This window comes from Zonotrichia leucophrys, chromosome 4, assembly GCF_028769735.1.
Source record: "Zonotrichia leucophrys gambelii isolate GWCS_2022_RI chromosome 4, RI_Zleu_2.0, whole genome shotgun sequence".
NCBI classification, from domain to species: Eukaryota; Metazoa; Chordata; class Aves; order Passeriformes; family Passerellidae; genus Zonotrichia; species Zonotrichia leucophrys.
In genome coordinates, this window is record NC_088173.1 from 20201771 (window position 1) to 20219233 (window position 17463).

General features: G+C 36.3%; 1 protein-coding gene across 5 annotated transcripts in view; it reads right to left on the reverse strand.

The window, feature by feature from the left end:
• Positions 1-17463, reverse strand: part of TLL1 (tolloid like 1) — a 124887-nt gene that overhangs the window by 69780 nt on the left and 37644 nt on the right. The gene's annotated exons all lie outside the window — the stretch shown is intronic.

Here is a 17463-nt window from a genome sequence, read left to right on the forward strand (position 1 = left end):
TGTCAATATTTGAACTATGAAGTAAAATGTCTGACAAAACAGAACCTTTATGTTTCCTAATATCTTTCTAAAAATAGTAATTATTGAAGGAGTTTTTATTATGCTTCAGTTGCTTTCTATGTTACATTATGTTTTGCTCAGATCATTAAATTTATCTGTTTTCTGTTAAACTGAGAAAAGGAAAACACTAAAACCCTTTATTTTTTATTTTCCCCTCAGTTTATTTGTATGTTTTCCTTTTGCAGTTAATCTCACAATTAGGATGCTTTCAAATCTTTACTTTCCAAAGCTCCAATCTCTTTTTAAATTTCCTTTGACCTTTTTGGTGGATTTCTTCTCTCTTTTCTTTTTCTTTCAGGTTTTTTCTTTTTCACTTCTTCATAGGTAACTCATCTTCCCTAAGTTGCCTCTACAACTCAGTGGACCATGATACAATCCCACTTCCAGGAATTAGGGATCTATAACCTCAAACATTCATCTCCGCCTATTTCTGCAGAGATTTTATCCTGAGATCTCCCTGCCAATTTAAACTTAGCGTTAAAGCTGAACTCAACAGCCATATTCTTAACTGCTGGGAATGAAGGCAACAGAGCGTGTACCAATTAACAAAAGTGGTTGTTTATCATCTTGATCCATATTCCTCCTTTTCCTGTTCCCTCAGAGTCACAAACCCCTGGATTCAATCTCAGTTTCATCTTCAATTCCTTTCCTTCTTTCCCCCATCGAGGGAGACATCAGTAACTGCTTGGTTGTTTGTTACACAGCTCTACAGAAAACTTTCTTCACTTCTACCCAAATAAACCCTAGTCCAAAGTCCAGCTATTACCAAATCAACCTCTCTAGTGTTCCTCCATTCACACTGATCCTAAACATTGCTCTTAAATGTATTCTTCTTCTTCTCTGTTTGCTTTTTATATCACACTTTAAAGACCACTCATCAGACAATATTCTCATCACAGTAGTTTCATATTGCTGCAAAAGTTATCCATTTCTCAGAACAAGTTGCTCACATTATTGGTGTTGAATTAAACCCACTTTAAACAAATAGTTTTTTGTTAAGCAAAAAGATTGGTAGTTTAAATAAGTCCAAGATATTGTATTGCCTCCTCCAGTTTACTTAATTTCTCCTGAACAAAAGGTAACTATGAGAAATTATGTTCACTGACTTTACCTTGCCTTGTAAAGTACCTATAAAACATCCCCAGACCATCTGCACAGTGCTAATAATGAAATTATTAGTGAAATTAAAAACGAACCTTTTCAATTCACAGCAAAACCAACATTTTATGTTTCCTCCAAATATTAATATTTCTACACACATAAATTTTTTTACACAAGATAATGGTTCTTAGAAACCACAAGCACTTGAGACAATTACTGAAACTGTTCAGTCTAGCACATTGTGAAACACTATCCTTCCGAGGGTCACTGTTCTCATGCTCATGTTGGGCACACTGGGGACATCCTTCCTCTCGCTAACCTGTTCTCACCAGTGATGGTTTTATCGTCACATCCATCAAGACACAAAGCCAGTGACAGCTCAAGATGTTTGTGTCTCTTTTCACTTAAGCTCCTTGGAAAAAAAAATCTCAGATTATCAGGGTTTTGAACAGTGAAAGAAGAAAGTCAGTAGTCTCCATCTGTTTGAGCTAAATATTATTCACTTTTATAAACATCTTCTGAAGTTTTCTATTGAATGCCATTCATAATGAGGACCTCTGTATAAGCACATGGACAGATTGCAAACTTGAACAATGAGAACAAAGTTGTAAAAGGAAGAAACTATTAACATTTCTGTCTGTAGAGACACAAGGTGCCCCAGCAGAAGTCATACAGATTGCCCACACCAAACTCAGTGAAGTGCTAAAGCTTAGTAGCAAGGCCCCTTTTCTTTCCTCTTGATATTGAGCGTTAACAAAAGGAAGATTCCAAATTAACAAAGAATGATGCAAAAGACAGCCTGCTGACAGAAATGCATTAGCAGAAATCACTTTGGTTTCCGTGTGTAATACTGATGTATAAATAGCAAAACCCAAGGCAAATCAAACTTCCTACTAACAATAAAGTAGAAAAAGGAAAATATCTTCCCTAGTCCTGGTGATGCATCTTTATCGCTTTTGCCACTTCACTGTGGTAATAATCACTTAAAGATGAAAATTCAAATACAGAAGTACTAATTCGTTGAATTTGTCTGACATAAAGTCATCAAATTTGTGTGTACATATGTAAAATACACCATAGTGTTCAGGCAGTGTGGAGTAACTGTGTTGCCTTAGAAAGGAAAAGAAAGCTATTTTTGTTAAGCATCTGGTGTATTGTCTTGTTTTTGATTAGCAACCAAGGACCAGGTTGAGTTTACCATAATATAATGACAGTAATATAATAATAAGTCCTGATACCAGTGTCACGTAAGCATAAACAAATATGTGACCAATAGCAGACACATACTAAAGAAATATGAGTAACCACTAAGATCAGAAATAGATAACATTATTTGATTAAAATACAATGGAAAGTTTGGAACTTTCTTCAGGCCACTGGCTCATTTTACTCAAGGCAATTCTGTTTTGCAGAAGGCAATAAACATGCCAAAACACAGAAACCTTGATAAAAAGATCTCATTTGACTTTAGCAACAATTTAATAAGTGTCACTTTACTTTTACTGAACTACACTTCTGATCTTCTGAATTAATTCAACTTTACACAGCAAAAGAAACAACAGTTTACTGGATGTTCTTTAACTTCAATGTAGTCCAAGCAATCATCAACTGAAACAAAAAGGGAGCTGATAATTGTTTTTTAAAATTTCACCTTTTTTCCAACTAAAGGCCTGCACTGAATATTAATTGTGCCCTTCAAAGCCCAAAGCACAACCCCAACAGAATTATCAAAAAGGTGTAAAAACTATCCCCCATAACTATTAAAAATATCCTATAATTTTTGGGAATGGCAGTTTAAGCGTCAAAATACTTTGTAACAAGAGAAGACCATAGTTTTATCTCCTGCCTTAAAGCTTTTATGGCCTGAAACCATCTGAAGAAGTCACTCTGTATACTTCATCATGTCACAAACCAATGTTAACATTACGGAAAGCAAGCAGAGGATTGTTTGGGTATGCAAGGCATGATGTTAAAGGCTTTGCTAAGAGCATGTTAGGATTAAGAGCTTTAGTAGCTCCCTCCAAGGAACTTCTGACAGACTTGATCAGTTCAGCTGTTCAGTCATTTTTCACACATATTTAATTAATATGTTTCATCTGGAAAATTAACAAGAATCTGATAATCAATTGACTAGGCAAGGAAATAAAACTGAAACAAATGAATAGAAAAACTTTTAAAGTGATCCAAACAGAACTTAATGTACCTCTACTTATTTAAGGCTGTGTCATATTATCTCTTATCCTACCTATTTATTCAGTGATCACAACAACTTGATATTCCAGGTGGCTTTTTTGTTTATTTTGAAAATGCAAGACTGCGAGTGAACTTAAGAAATATCTGTTGAATATCTGAGACAGTATTAATTGCAGAGAAAAAATAATCCAAATAGCTTTTATTATATAAAGGTTCTTAAGAAAAAAGAAAATGGACCTTTTTGTCCAGCACTTGATAAAGACAATATCATGCCAGGTAGTTTTTGGTTTTGTTTTCTATTTTCATATGTTTTATATGGACCCAACATGATACACTTAAACAAATTCAACAGCGAAAATACACGCAGCAGTTTCTGAAAGGTGGACAAAACCTGCTTATGCAGTAAATACATGTTTTCCTGCAACAGTGGAGAAGGATTTTTGTGGAGCTGTTAAAATAGAGAAGACACTTAACCAGCAGATACAGTTCTGCTCTGCTTTCACACAGCTCAAAAGCTCTCAGTTAAACAGCACTTTCTAAAAGGTCTTATAAACACAAAACACTGCTACAAAAGCAGACAAGTTTGCAACCTGCAGCCAATTAGCTCACCAGCACTAAACAAAGAGGAAAATAAGTAGGTTGTATAATTTTCAAAAAAGAGAGTTGAACTATATTATGTTTATAGATGTACACACATGGTATGAGTCAATGAGCATGTACAGTGACAATAAAAGCATCTTTCACAACTTTCAAGATGTCTGGAAGAAAGAAATTATTTGCTAAATACCATAGGGCTGCAATATGTAGTAGGATGGCTCATTCTATGAACTATCAATTAACACGTAAGTCTGCAAAATATAGACAGGAGTACATTCTTATAACTGCAATAAAATATTTATCTTCTTTAAGCATCACAACTTCTCCTACAATTTTGCTTTTTAAAACTCAAATCATAAGCAGCCATTTTTTGACAAAATATCTTCCTGCTAGCATTCATACCAATATTAGTAACAACATAAAATGCAAGTAAGTTGGGATTGCTGGTGTTTGTCCCTACAGCACAGCAGCACAGTCAAAGAAAACCAACTTGACCTTGGGGTAGGTCAGAGCAGTCAGCTAGCCCGCAGAGACCAACACCACCCAGAAACCATTCCCAGGGCCTGATTTGGTCTGATGACTCCTCAGGCTAAAAACATGTTCAAATGAGACCTTCCCAAACTGAGATGTAAACTGAGATTTAAACTGTGATCTTGTCCTGTGAGTAGACAGAATTTTGACAGAGGGATTACTCCTATAATGAGAAGATACCAATGAAAGGATTAAGGCAAAACTAGAAGACCTTTCAAAAGCAAAGCCTCAAATTTTGGTATGCTACTGGGAGGGCAAAGCACAAAGAGTTCGTGCTTCATCCCCATTGCAGCAGCTGCCAAGAACAGACAACAAAAGTATTAAATAAACAGAAAACTGCAAGGCATAACAAGGAAAACTGAAGAGCTCCTTTAACATCCTTAAAGGTGATATGCCCAACCCAAAGCAAAGCCTGCCCAGTAATTCATGCAATAGGAGGTGTCAGAAAGTGTGCTGGACGGCTTCAGGGCAGATATTCATCTAAATCCACATGCACAGCAGCTCTAATTAGCAGACTCTTCTATAGCTGAGTCACTGAGCACTTCCCTGTACCAACACAGCTATGAGCACTATGTTCTGTCTTGGTGAGTCACTCTATTCCATACAATCCGTTCACAACTTACATAACTGCCTCTAAATCTGAACAGAAAATGGAAAGATTAAAGCTAAATATGTAAAGACAATTTTACCTCATTACAAGGACAGCAACATACACTACTGTAACTAACCTTATTCTGTATTATCATTGTCTTCAAATCATTTCAGTATTTGCAAGATTTTCAGGTGCAATACACTTCTTTTTTTGGAAATTATCTAACTGAGAACAAGACAGGGCAAATAAACAGCAAAAGATCTTGTGCACAACTATGAGCATAACACAGCACACCATACTGTGTGCTGTGTTATCATTGCTCATCACAAGTGCTACCTTCAGCTGTAACTGTGCAATAAATTTTCACATTGCCATACAGAGCCCATAAAACTTTCAAGTGAAAGTTAATTTAATCAATTGTTAAATAATTATCCAAATCAATTTGCCCTTTTATTGGACAAAAGTATGTCAGAGAAGGGAAGTTAAGTGAAACTTTAACAGCATAAAATAAAAGACCAAGCTAGCCTACTTTCAAAGATACATCAAAAATTAGCTATTTCATGATTTTCAGCATGCAGCATTTCCAAATCTACAGAACTCTAAGCAATTGACACTGAAATATTAGCTATATACTGAAATAACTTATATACTTAGAAAGGTCACATAGGCACACCTGAAAAGGGATGTAACACTTCCGACAGGCTACTTCCTTGTTTCCACATAAATTATATAAAATAGCAAGTTCATCAACACTCATAACCAATTCTATTTTTCAAACTCACAATTAGAAAACAATTTTCCCTAAGCAATGTATCATTTCCACTTCTATCAGAAAACAAAATTATGATGATTGAATACTTTAAACATCTCCAGACTGTACACCAGTTGGAAATTCATTCCTGCATACTTCTAAATGAGACATCCCTTGACAACAGTTCACAAGGACACACAAAGCTATCCAGAAATCAGCTAGCTTGTATGTGGTAGTGATGTAGCCTCAGAATAACAAATTTTAATGCAATTTACTAGAATCTTTTATGGCACTATTTCCACATTGACAGCAATACCTGCAACTCACCAATGTCTCATGTCATCCACCCCTAGAAATCTTCCCAGTGCTCCCCATGGATAACACTTCTGGCTTCCTTCCTTCCTTTGACCATGTGCTCAGATTTATAGGTAAGATGTTGGCAAGGCAACCTCCCTATTGGGATATTCAGGCACAATATACTTAGAAATCATTGAAGCAAGACAGGGCAACTAACAGGGAACTAACTCCCTATTGCTGCTCCCAAGTTACACTTAGGAGCCCCATCTGAGGTATGCAGCATTTCAGTACAGCCATTCCACACTATTTCTAGGAAGTGACTACCAAACTGACCCAACTAGGAGAGAAAAATAGCCAGATAGAACCTGACTGGGGACACAAAAACAGCTGTAGAGCCAAAGGCAGGAGAAGAGAAAAAATTGCTGGAAAGCCATCCACCATGTCACAGAGTGAACTCGTTCCAGACAGCCCTTCCAGGAGCACGGCAGTCACATCACAGGGCAGGTGGCACGCAGCACTGGGCCATGTGCTGATTCTTCAAAGCAGGAAACACCTCTGATATAAAGCAATACCCATGAGGAAAATGGAATAACTATGACACCCTTCTCTTTTGGCAAGTCAAGTAGAACCTTCACTTACCAAAAGAGACACTTGCAGAGCTTGATCTTTTTGAAAGGAGACACTAATTTGTTAAATATGTGTCTTCATGGCACAGATAAATCTCAATTTACAGATATCCATTTACTCTGAGCTAATTCCAGTTTTTATTTAGTTCTTAATTTCAAAATAGTGATTTTTTTCAAATCCATTTTCCTTCCGCTTTTTTTTTAAGTGACAATTTTCATATTTCTTTAAAGTTAGTAAAATAAAAATAAAAACTTCAAAAAAGCAAAGACAATTCTGACAGAAGTTGCAATCTTAGGTAAAAGGACAAGCTTTACTCCTGAACTTACTGCAGTGTGTTTTGAGGACAGGCTCTTCAATATTGCAACAGCTACTCTGTGAAAGGTTTTGTTCTTGGTTAAGCTGCTCAGCCTGGCAAGCTTCCTGACTTTCAGTAACTATTTTCTTTTTTTGTGTGAGATCATCATCAACACCACATGTGCTTTATAGCGGGTAAAATCGATTCCTCATATAATGGGGTAACCACTGAACTGAAGGCAGAGGACACTGCTCAGCAAACAGTAAAGGTGCCTGCACACTGCTGGCAAAACAAGCAGCTACACAGAGAACTTTCTTCACCACTCATAACTGCCTCTGGCTAGATATTGGCAAAACAAAGCTACAGAGAAATCATCTCAAGGACACCCACTTATCCATCCTGCTATTAATATGTCTTATTATAATTCTCTACTATTCCCAGTTTTTAGTATGCAGAAACAGTTAGAAGCTTAAGAAAAAATAAATTGAAATGTGAGGCTTTCTTCAGAGTGGTTATTAACCACTTTGAAAGGAAAGCCATAGCAAGAAACCAGTGACTCCTGGGAAGATCCATGAGTGCCAAAAATATAGGGCAATCACAGATAATGTTTGCTACCACATCAAAGGCTGAATTGCTTTATGTGAAACCACATGCAAGAAAACCATCATTTCCTGGCCCTGGTACTCCTTCTGCCACTGAACAGCAGAGTGAAGAAAACAATTCTCCATCTTTCTGGGAAAGTTGCTCACCACCCCTAGCAGAAACCATTGGAGCAGTATGAGCTGAACTTCAATTTAGTGATAACTCTCTGTGAGTTCTGGCATAGGAAAAGAAGCTGACAGGTCATGAGGGTTTTTTGCTGTTCCCACACACCTGCAAATGCTGAGTTCTTCTGCTACAGCTAGCTTTCTTAAGGAGGCTACAAAAATACACCAGGGGCAAATTCAGATCTGTATTATCACAACAGTCATGATTACCCCAGATAGTCCTGTGTGACCACTATGATGCTGTAATATTCACCTTCATTTTACTTTGAAACTTCATTACCTTGGATAGCCTTAGGGTAAAGATTAACAAAATTAATTATTTGGCTATGCTTTCTTAGAACAGAAAAAAAAAAAACCTTGATGAAGCAAAATTATTAAAGTGAAATCTTTTTTTAAAATATTGGAAACACATAAATATTTAAGACTATAAAGAAATAAATTTAATTTCTTCTGAAATTAAGAACAGATTTTAATTATTTCAGTTTCTTAGAGAATAGGGAAATGGATAACTTCAGAAATAAGCCATATATAGATGAATGGAGAAAAATCCTTGTTGGAAAGAAAGTTGTCAGTCTGAGTGTGCCACCTACATGAAACAGCTGTTAGGGCTGAGACAGACACAGCAGCTGCACAAAGCCTCCCCAAAGATGCAAGTCGTAGACATTTTCATTCAAACACCAAGAAAACAGAATATCAGCACCAAACCAAGTGAATTACAAGCTAACAGATAATGCATGGCACAAGTCAAAAGATTAGTTAAGTAGCTAAAAAGATAGAGGTAAAATCTTTTATATGTTTTTCCAACATGCAGAATTTAGAAAAGAGAAAAGGTAGCTTCCAAACCATTCAATGGAATTGAGGTATTATTGAATTGTAATTATTTCAGATAATAAAATCCCTTTCAAAGATGAAGAACAAAATTAATAAAACATTTATACATTAATAGACTACTGCTGGTATGGGCAAATCAGTTTGATCTCAACTTCAATTTAACATCCCAGCATTTCAGTGACAGTAATCACAAAATTAAGTAAAAAAATTATTGTTTGTGTTAAGATGAAGGATTAAATTTTTATACACTACAGGAGAGTAGTGGTTTCCTGGTCATACACCTTTGTAAGCATATTTCCCTGGGTGCTTTCTTGTTCCACAACACCCAGGCAAGTCAGATATGAATGGTTCCCCCTGAAGGAATCCTGGTACAAGGACAGCACAATCATGGCCAAAACCAGCAGAGTACAAGCATTGCACAGCAACCCTGAGGGGGAAGCAGCAGCAGCAATCTAGGGAGAGGAAACATAATAATAATAAAAAAAAATTAAAAAGGAATAACTACTTAGATAAGCTATCTGGCTCTAGCAATACCAGTCTTCAAGAAATTCCACAACCATAACATATTTCCTCTAGTGTTATAAGTAGTTACTATGGAGTAGAAAGGAATAAGGAACTCAGGAATTAGGGAGAGAACTCTCCTAGTAATTTTTTTCTGCTATGACAATAAGAAGCCACAGCAACACTTTCTTTATAACTTGGCATTAGAGCATAAGAAGCATGTCACAATAATGTTACAATAAAGCAGCACTGATATATGTGGAACCCCTCCCCTTCTGTACCTTCCCCTCATCTATGGGAAATGAAAAAAATGTTCATTTTCTCACAGACAGAAAACCCCAAGTAGGCTAAAGTAGTACCTTGAAAACAGAAAATCCTGAATAATCATTCAGTACAACCAAAGATTTATACAGAAAGCCAAATGGCACAGAAAGGAAAGTGCATATCTAAGGGATTATCTGGCATTTAGGATCAAGGTTGACAACATACCACATGAAATAAATATTGCTCCATTTGCATCATTTTATATTTAAACATGGAGAATTATTAAACTGTATATAAATAAACCCCTATTATAGGTTTCAGAAGTGATTTTCATTATCAGCTGCAGCTTCCTGTTTCCATCATTTTTGTCTGAAGCTCACTTAAGTCATTCCATCTCATATTTTAGCACATCATTCTGTGACTTGGCTCTGTGAAAAAGACAAGGAAAGAAATAGCTAAATAGCTCTTAATGCTGCTTTCTTTGGCAGTGATCCAGTGCTTAATACAGTCAGTTCTGGGTATTGGACCAAGGCAATTCTACATTTCTTTCTTCATATTCAGTAGTTGTCTCCTACCATATTTTTTTTCTTACCAGAGTACAAATTTTAGTCAACAAAACTAAAAAGCTGAAGGCTGATTCCTTAACTCTGTATCATCCAATTCATGTAATTGTTTAATATAGAAATGATGAGTCTCATGAATCACAACTATTTTCCTTGCTTGCCTCTGAATACTGTTTCCTCCCTCTCCCTCCCCCCTTTGTAATTTAAGTGGTTGAGTTTTATTTTCCCATGGAGACTCTGTACAGCTGCTGATTATTTTTTGGACACAGCAAGTAAAAGAGAAAGTGAAAAATGAGCCTCAGAGTTAGTGAAGTGACAGTAAATGTACAGTGGAAAAGTATTGATGTTTTCCAATGCCTAATACCAAGTTATTAAGTAAATTTAATATTTGATACATCAGATTCTTACATAGCTTATTATTCTGAGCAATTTTAGCCATGAGAATACTTGAGACAGAACTTATTCCATCATTGCAATATTTTGCCTCTTGATGGCAAAAATGAAACCTCATTTCATCTTTGCATTTATTTGTTTGCTATTGAAAAGCACTATCCAGCATAACTACTAAAAGCTTTTTAAAATCCTTGTTTCTAACCAGAAAAGAGTATTAGCTTTCTGCAAGTACTCTGCTGCAAGCCAGCAGAATCCCCGCCCCGCTCTGAAGAGGATTATGGCACTGAGTCCACACTTACTCATTTCCTAGTTTTTGGCACAGTGGTAATTCAAGTGTCATCCACAGAACTCAAGCGGGGGAGGCAGGGGAGAGGACAACAAAAAAACACACAACTTCAGCTTTCTCCTGTGCCTATAATTTCTTTACAAGGCTGTATTTATCCCCAGACTTGTGAGGCTGCAACCACTATTGCCACCTCCAGGCTGCCACAAATTGATTAGGTTAAATTGTGCAAATTTGCACTGGGATTTTCATAAGGACTTACAGTTTCCTGCTTGTTTGTAGCTGATTATCAGGCTGATGCATCACAAGCAAAATAAAATCAATCCTCTGGTGAGAAACACCTGAGTCCCATGAATCTAAATAGAGATGATTCTGTGGTGTAAAATGGTAGCTATGTGAAGGTTCAAAAATTTCATAAATCTTAAAAGAAAGTACACAGTTATACCTTGGATAGGCTATTTCCATAAAGTCAGCCTCATGTTGATCCTCATTTTATAGGGCATTTTAGCTTGCACGTCAAACTGAACACCAAAGGGCCAATTCAAATAACACATCCTGACTTGCTCTCCATGTCAATTATTCTTCTCTTCTTGCCCTCATTAAGACACTGCAGCTCCTCAAGCACTGCTCACCAGCAGATTTCTCATGCTCCTTTCTAATAGCAGCCCATATGTTAGCAGGAACAGCGTCCCAGGGTCCCTTTGCCATCCCACTCGCAGACACTGCTTCTCCCCTCTCAGCTACAACAGCCTTAATTGCAGCTGCTGTTTGCACGGATACAGAGAAGAAAGATACTAAGTATTTAAATTTTTTTAATGTATTTGTTTCTTAATTAATAAAGACGTTACTGCCTAAATTATTTTCAGAGGGTTTTCCGATGTCTTTTTACAATTTAGCAGCTGAAACAAAGTACATGAGCCAAACATGATGTTTCTAGCCAGCTCACCCTGGGCTAGCATGGTCTGCTGGCTTTGAGGGCTGTGTCTTTTGACAGCAACACAGTGGTGACCTTAAATAACCTCTTAATAGATCTCTGGAAATAGGAATTACACAAGATGCTGAAAATACTAAGCCTCTTTAAAGCTCAGAGAAAATACAAATATTTAATATAGCTAACATTCAGAGCAAATATGCCAAATTAAATATTAACCTTTTCAGAGGATTGCTGTTTAGCCTATGGCACTAAGGATCTAATATTTCAAATTTCTTTCACTATTAACATTTTAGAAATGGAGAAGTGTAGTAGGTTCTTTAACTCCTAAGTGATCTTCTTTCTTTATTCTTTTATGCTTTCAAAGCAAACAGTTCAGAAATAAACATGAATATGTAGAAAACCAAGGAAAAGCACTTGACCAAGTAAAGAGCAGTCAGAAAACGTACTACTGTATCACTTACCCCTTAAGCAGACCATACGTATTATTACCGTGCTTAAAAACCATTTTCATTTAACTCTTGGACATGGTGCTGGAGACAAATCCTATATTATCAAAAAGCATACTCCTGTAAATATTTGAGAGACTTGTGTTCCACATGTGGGAGGAAAAAAAAGCCAGACATACAAAACATGCTTTCTTCTACCCACTATCTCTTCTCATATGAATTCTGCTCTGTAAATTGTAATCCTCCACATCCACGTTTCTCACATACAAACTGTGTCAGTACACACACTTGTTGTGTTTCCCCAAGTTAATATAAGAGTAACTGAAAATAGAATTCCTAATAAAGAACAAACCAGTAAGATTTGCTGAGCCAGTGCTCTAAAGCAGAGCTCTTTAAGGTACTGGTATTTGAATATGAGAGTGCTCAAATAATACCGTGTATTTTGGGACAGATAAGATTTCAGGTGAATGATCCTGGGTCACTCCCTATGTTTGGAAATAAATGCTTTAAATTTTCTGTTCACAACTAAAATATCCACAGACTGTCATTTTATAAAAACTGATCTGCTTGAAGTTCTTTTAGGAAGACAAGAGTTCAGATTGTGGATTGGTAGCATGAATACTGCTTCATTTATTAAAGAACTGTAATATCACAGCCCTCTTGTGAAAACCATAAGTTATTCAGTTATTAGATATTCCCAAAAACTCAGATCCCAAAAATAAAAAAAAATTATCATAACACGACTATTACTGGTATAAACACATTCATGTAGATAAGTCATCCAAATGGCATATAAAAACTAATTATAAAAGTATCATCTAGAAGCACCTTCCCTACTGGGAAAATGAGTGGCATGATTTATAAATTATTCTTGCACTTGTTCTTAAAGTACATTTCTTTCTATACCTGAACAGGAAAAAAAGAACCACATTTAAAGATAGTCAGCTTTTTAGTACAATCAGTAGAAACACATCACCAGAATCTTTTAGAAATGTCATGTTCATTTTCAACTGAAGGACTGACAGATTAATCTTAGAACTAACAAATACCAAAAAAATATATAAGGCAGAATGGGGATAGAAGAAAATTGTCATGTAATCTACAAGACATAATGTTGAAAAAAAAGAAAAAAGAAAAATCCTTTGCTACAGGAGTTAATTGTTTTTTCCATGGCAGACAAAAGTAAGAAGCATAGCTTTTAACTTTGATGAATGTGTTAGAAAATCCTGAATGCACAAGGGACACTTCAGAGAGCAGTAAATGACCTAACACAAAGGTTGAGAACAGAAGACATCTTCATGTGCTAAAATGACTTCATTTGTTTTCATAAAACATGGGAGGAACATCTGTCAGGACAGGAAAGCATTCTGGAGCAACTTAAGGCATCAGAGCTGAAATTGGCAGGAGGGATTTGGGGGTTGGATTTTTTTTCTGAATGCTTGTTGGCTTTGACAAAGGGTACTTCACATTTCTGTGACCTAGAGAAAGTGAGCTAGAGCCTTAGAGCTCAAGACTGCATAGAAAGGATTGCAAGGTGCCTAGAAATCATGAGAAAATATAGGAAATGAAAGACCTATGGAGTATGGATTTCAGGAGATTAAAAGAAAAACTTAGAAAATGGATATCAGTGCTACTCCACCTGCAACAGCTCAGTCAATTTGGAAGAAAACACCAAAAAAGCTTCCAAGTTACCAAAACCAATACTTCTATTCCCAGTCCTATGCCTGAGTTACTTGATTGATCCCACCTATTTTTATCAATCTGTGGTATCTCAAGAGGTATTTATTGGATTTGCACTGAAATAAGTTATCTTGATAAAATGAGACAATAACCTCAAGGAAACAGTGCACTCTGCTAACTGCACAGGGATCCTTCAGTACTAACAAAGCACCTGAAAGGCAAAACGCAAGAGCCATTGCTGGTTCCCCAGCCTGCGCTAACAAAGAGCAGTGCTACTGCTGAGCTGATGGTGACAACCAGCCTGTCCCCACCTGGCAGGTGTTGCACAGCATCTCTCTCTCCTGAAGCACTGCACTGGTGCTCTTTAAAGAGCATCCACAGCCCCCAGCCTCAGCAAAGCTTCACGTGCCACCACAAAAACATCATCTGCCTGACTATTGTCACCAGATCAACAAATATGGTATTTTGAATTTGGAATCTAATGTTAGTTCCAGCATGGGAGTGGGAAAATAACCTTTCTTTCTAATGATAACACTGTTTTACATTTGGTACATGGATTTTTCTCATTCTCTGTGTTTCAAAAACATAATTAAAATCAAAGTCACTATTTTTGGTTAGTCTGTCTTATTGGAATTTTCTTTTATTTAAACTGCAAAACATAAACCATGAAATTATAAAACACAATAAACTAGCTCATGAACACTATACTTTTTATTTTCTTTTCCTTGTCACTTTCAGTTTCTTAGTATAATAGTGTCCAAAATAAAAGTTCAACCATATATTCAATCAAAATTTTCATGTGGAATATCCAGAAGTTCACTGTTTTAGCAAGACAGTACTTATCAATACAATAAAAAGATTTCACTTTGAAGTTCTGTAAACAGAAATATGCATCTGGTTGAGCTACTCAATTCAGATCCCTGCTGGCACACCAACTTTATTGCATGAAGCTTCCCATAACTTGTCAAGAACCACTTTGAGAACAGTATATTTCTTTCACTGTTCCTACTGAAAACTTTTCCTGTGAGTCTTTCAATTTAAAGCTGACCTTTCTTACTTGGCTTTAGACCTATCTTTTGAAATATTAGTTAGCACTACCACTCAATTTTCATAAACCGATACCACAAATACAAATGTAGAGACCATTCCTACTTAAAGAGTTTAAAATACATCAAGCCAGAGAGTAAAATTTTGTGATAGTGTCACTGGAATTCCTACCATGCAATAAAATTCTGTACAAGCATTTAACTGATAACATAATAATAATAATAATAATAATAATAATAATAATAATAATAATAATAAATTAGTATTGAAATCGTACTGCACAGCAAGATACAGAGAGCTTAAAATTACTAGCAAAGTAATGAAGATAAGTGGACTTTTAGAGAAAGGCATGATGCCAGCTGGAGTCCACTTATCAGAAAAATTTTACACTCAAAGATAAAAATAATTACTCTAATACTTCTAAATCTCTAGCTTAATAAAAGAGAGAGGGATGAACTAACTATGTCTTTAATTTGGTAGCTATATCACACTTTTATGTCAGAAACTAAATGTTTCTTCCATACACAACTGAAGCTATTATCTTCATATTACAACCATTAGTTAGAATCATTCATATTATATTGATTAAAATGGCCTTTGGACAAAAGAAAGCACAATTAAGTACCAAGTATTATCATTCATCTGCATCTATTTTCTTGCAAGGCATCTCTTTGCTTAAAGCTATACAACTATTTTTCAACTAGAAAAATACAGAGAAACATTTATGAAAAAAGTCAGCATTTAGCATGGGGCTACATTAACTACAATGGAGACACAAGTCATAAATGCAGAGTGACCTGGAATTCTTGCTAAACTGAAACCACAACTGTGCAAACCAAGAGTTCACAGCTAACTCGGGTGCATTCCAGAAAACTCATTTTTACATTCAGAACTGGGGCACACAGGTGCATGTACCTGTGAAGAATGTAGATCACATTATAGGAAGCAGATGTATCCTAGAAAACAAACTCTCAAAAAGGATTGTGAGTTTGCATGATATACAGCCTAAAAATCAACAGTTTGGTTCAACAGCAGCCAAGAAGCAGAGCGTGCCTTGACTGACAACTGAGAGACCACATTATCACTGTTCATACCTCTGTCCACCTCATCAGAGAAATATTAGGCACGAGGATCAAACAGAACCTGCCTGGTATCTTATCAAATTGGCAAGCAATGGAAAACAACAAGGGAGAGAGCTGGGAAAAAGGCCAGGGTTCACCAGGGATGCAGCTCGAAACAGAAACAAGAGGAATTGCTAACGACCCACTTACCAATACAACATGGAATTAGCAGAATGGTGAATAACCAAGCAAACAGCAAACATGATTTTCAGGGCAATATTGTGGCCCCAGAAGTGTAAGCTATTTTAGCAGGCAAATGGTACAAAAGAACAGTAGATATTTCACCTGGCAAACAAACTTAGTGGGCCATTGGCAGAACAGTTAGTTCAGCTTTCAAGTATGCTCTCTCAACAGAATGCTGACAGGCTGGAACAGGTTCATAAGGGATTCAGGCTAATGATTTTTCAAGGTACAACGAGAGACCTGAGGAAGTCACTATATATAAAATGTAACAGAAAACATGTTAAATTATATTATCACCATTCAAATAGTAAAGAGAAGAAGCTTATTCACCTTGAGACTTCTCTTAGTTCCACTGACAAATGGCAAAGAAAGCAGAAATTGGTAGCAGGGCAGATCAAATTGGACATTGTAATAGAATAAGGCATGCTGGAGCTGGGAAGGCATTAAAAGTGTAGCAATGATCATTAGCTTTGTTAATCATTTATCATCACCAATTTTTATCTGTAGCTCATCAAGAATGAGAGTATATTCCACACTCCCGAAAAAAGTGAGTTGCAAATACACCCTTTGCTACCTTAAGATAATAGAAAGCAAGGGACTGGGCAGAATTGTAGTAGGCAGTCAAAAGTATAAGTGCTTGATGTGATGATAACAATAAGTGAATTACCAATTCAAAATACTCATTTTATGGTTACTGAACTCCAATCCCTGAGCATAGAGGTAAGAGAAACAACTGTCATTGCTCTACAGATCCCACAGAAGAGTAAAGCCTCCTCTTGGAGGCAGGACAAAAGACACAGTTGGCTGGAAAAGAGACAATGAGAAAACAAAATCACTCTTCTATGAGTTTATCAGAAGTAGCAGCCAACAAAAGTTAAGTAGTTTCTTAAACAAAGAAAACACCAACATTATCAAGTTCTGGAATGACCAATTATCTCAATTTCAAGACAGCTGTATGTAAAACATCTGGCATGGGCAATCAAAATAACAGAGAGCTCTAATAAGCTTCATCACTGAAGACCATGTGGAATCTCTTTTATCTCTTTCAGAGGATAAATTTCACACCTTTTTTGTATATATATTAAAGTCAAATATACACTTTCCAGAGATTTTAGAAAACCTGCTCTCTACTGTCCATTCCTTATAAGTAAGCTTCTTGTTGTAAACATCTTTTGATGTTTAACAAATGTAGAAAATGCATCCCAGCAGTCACAAAAGGCAGTTTTCATATGATGCTTTAACTGACACACACAAACTGACAGAACATTTTCCTTCTCACTGCTCAGTGAGAAGTCAGTACAAACACACTAACAAGACAGCCTGTGTTTCATGGGTCTGGCGTCTTTTGGCTGTCCTTGATGCCTGATGCTTTGCAGAACTTCACCCAAAAACTTTTTAGGGTACTT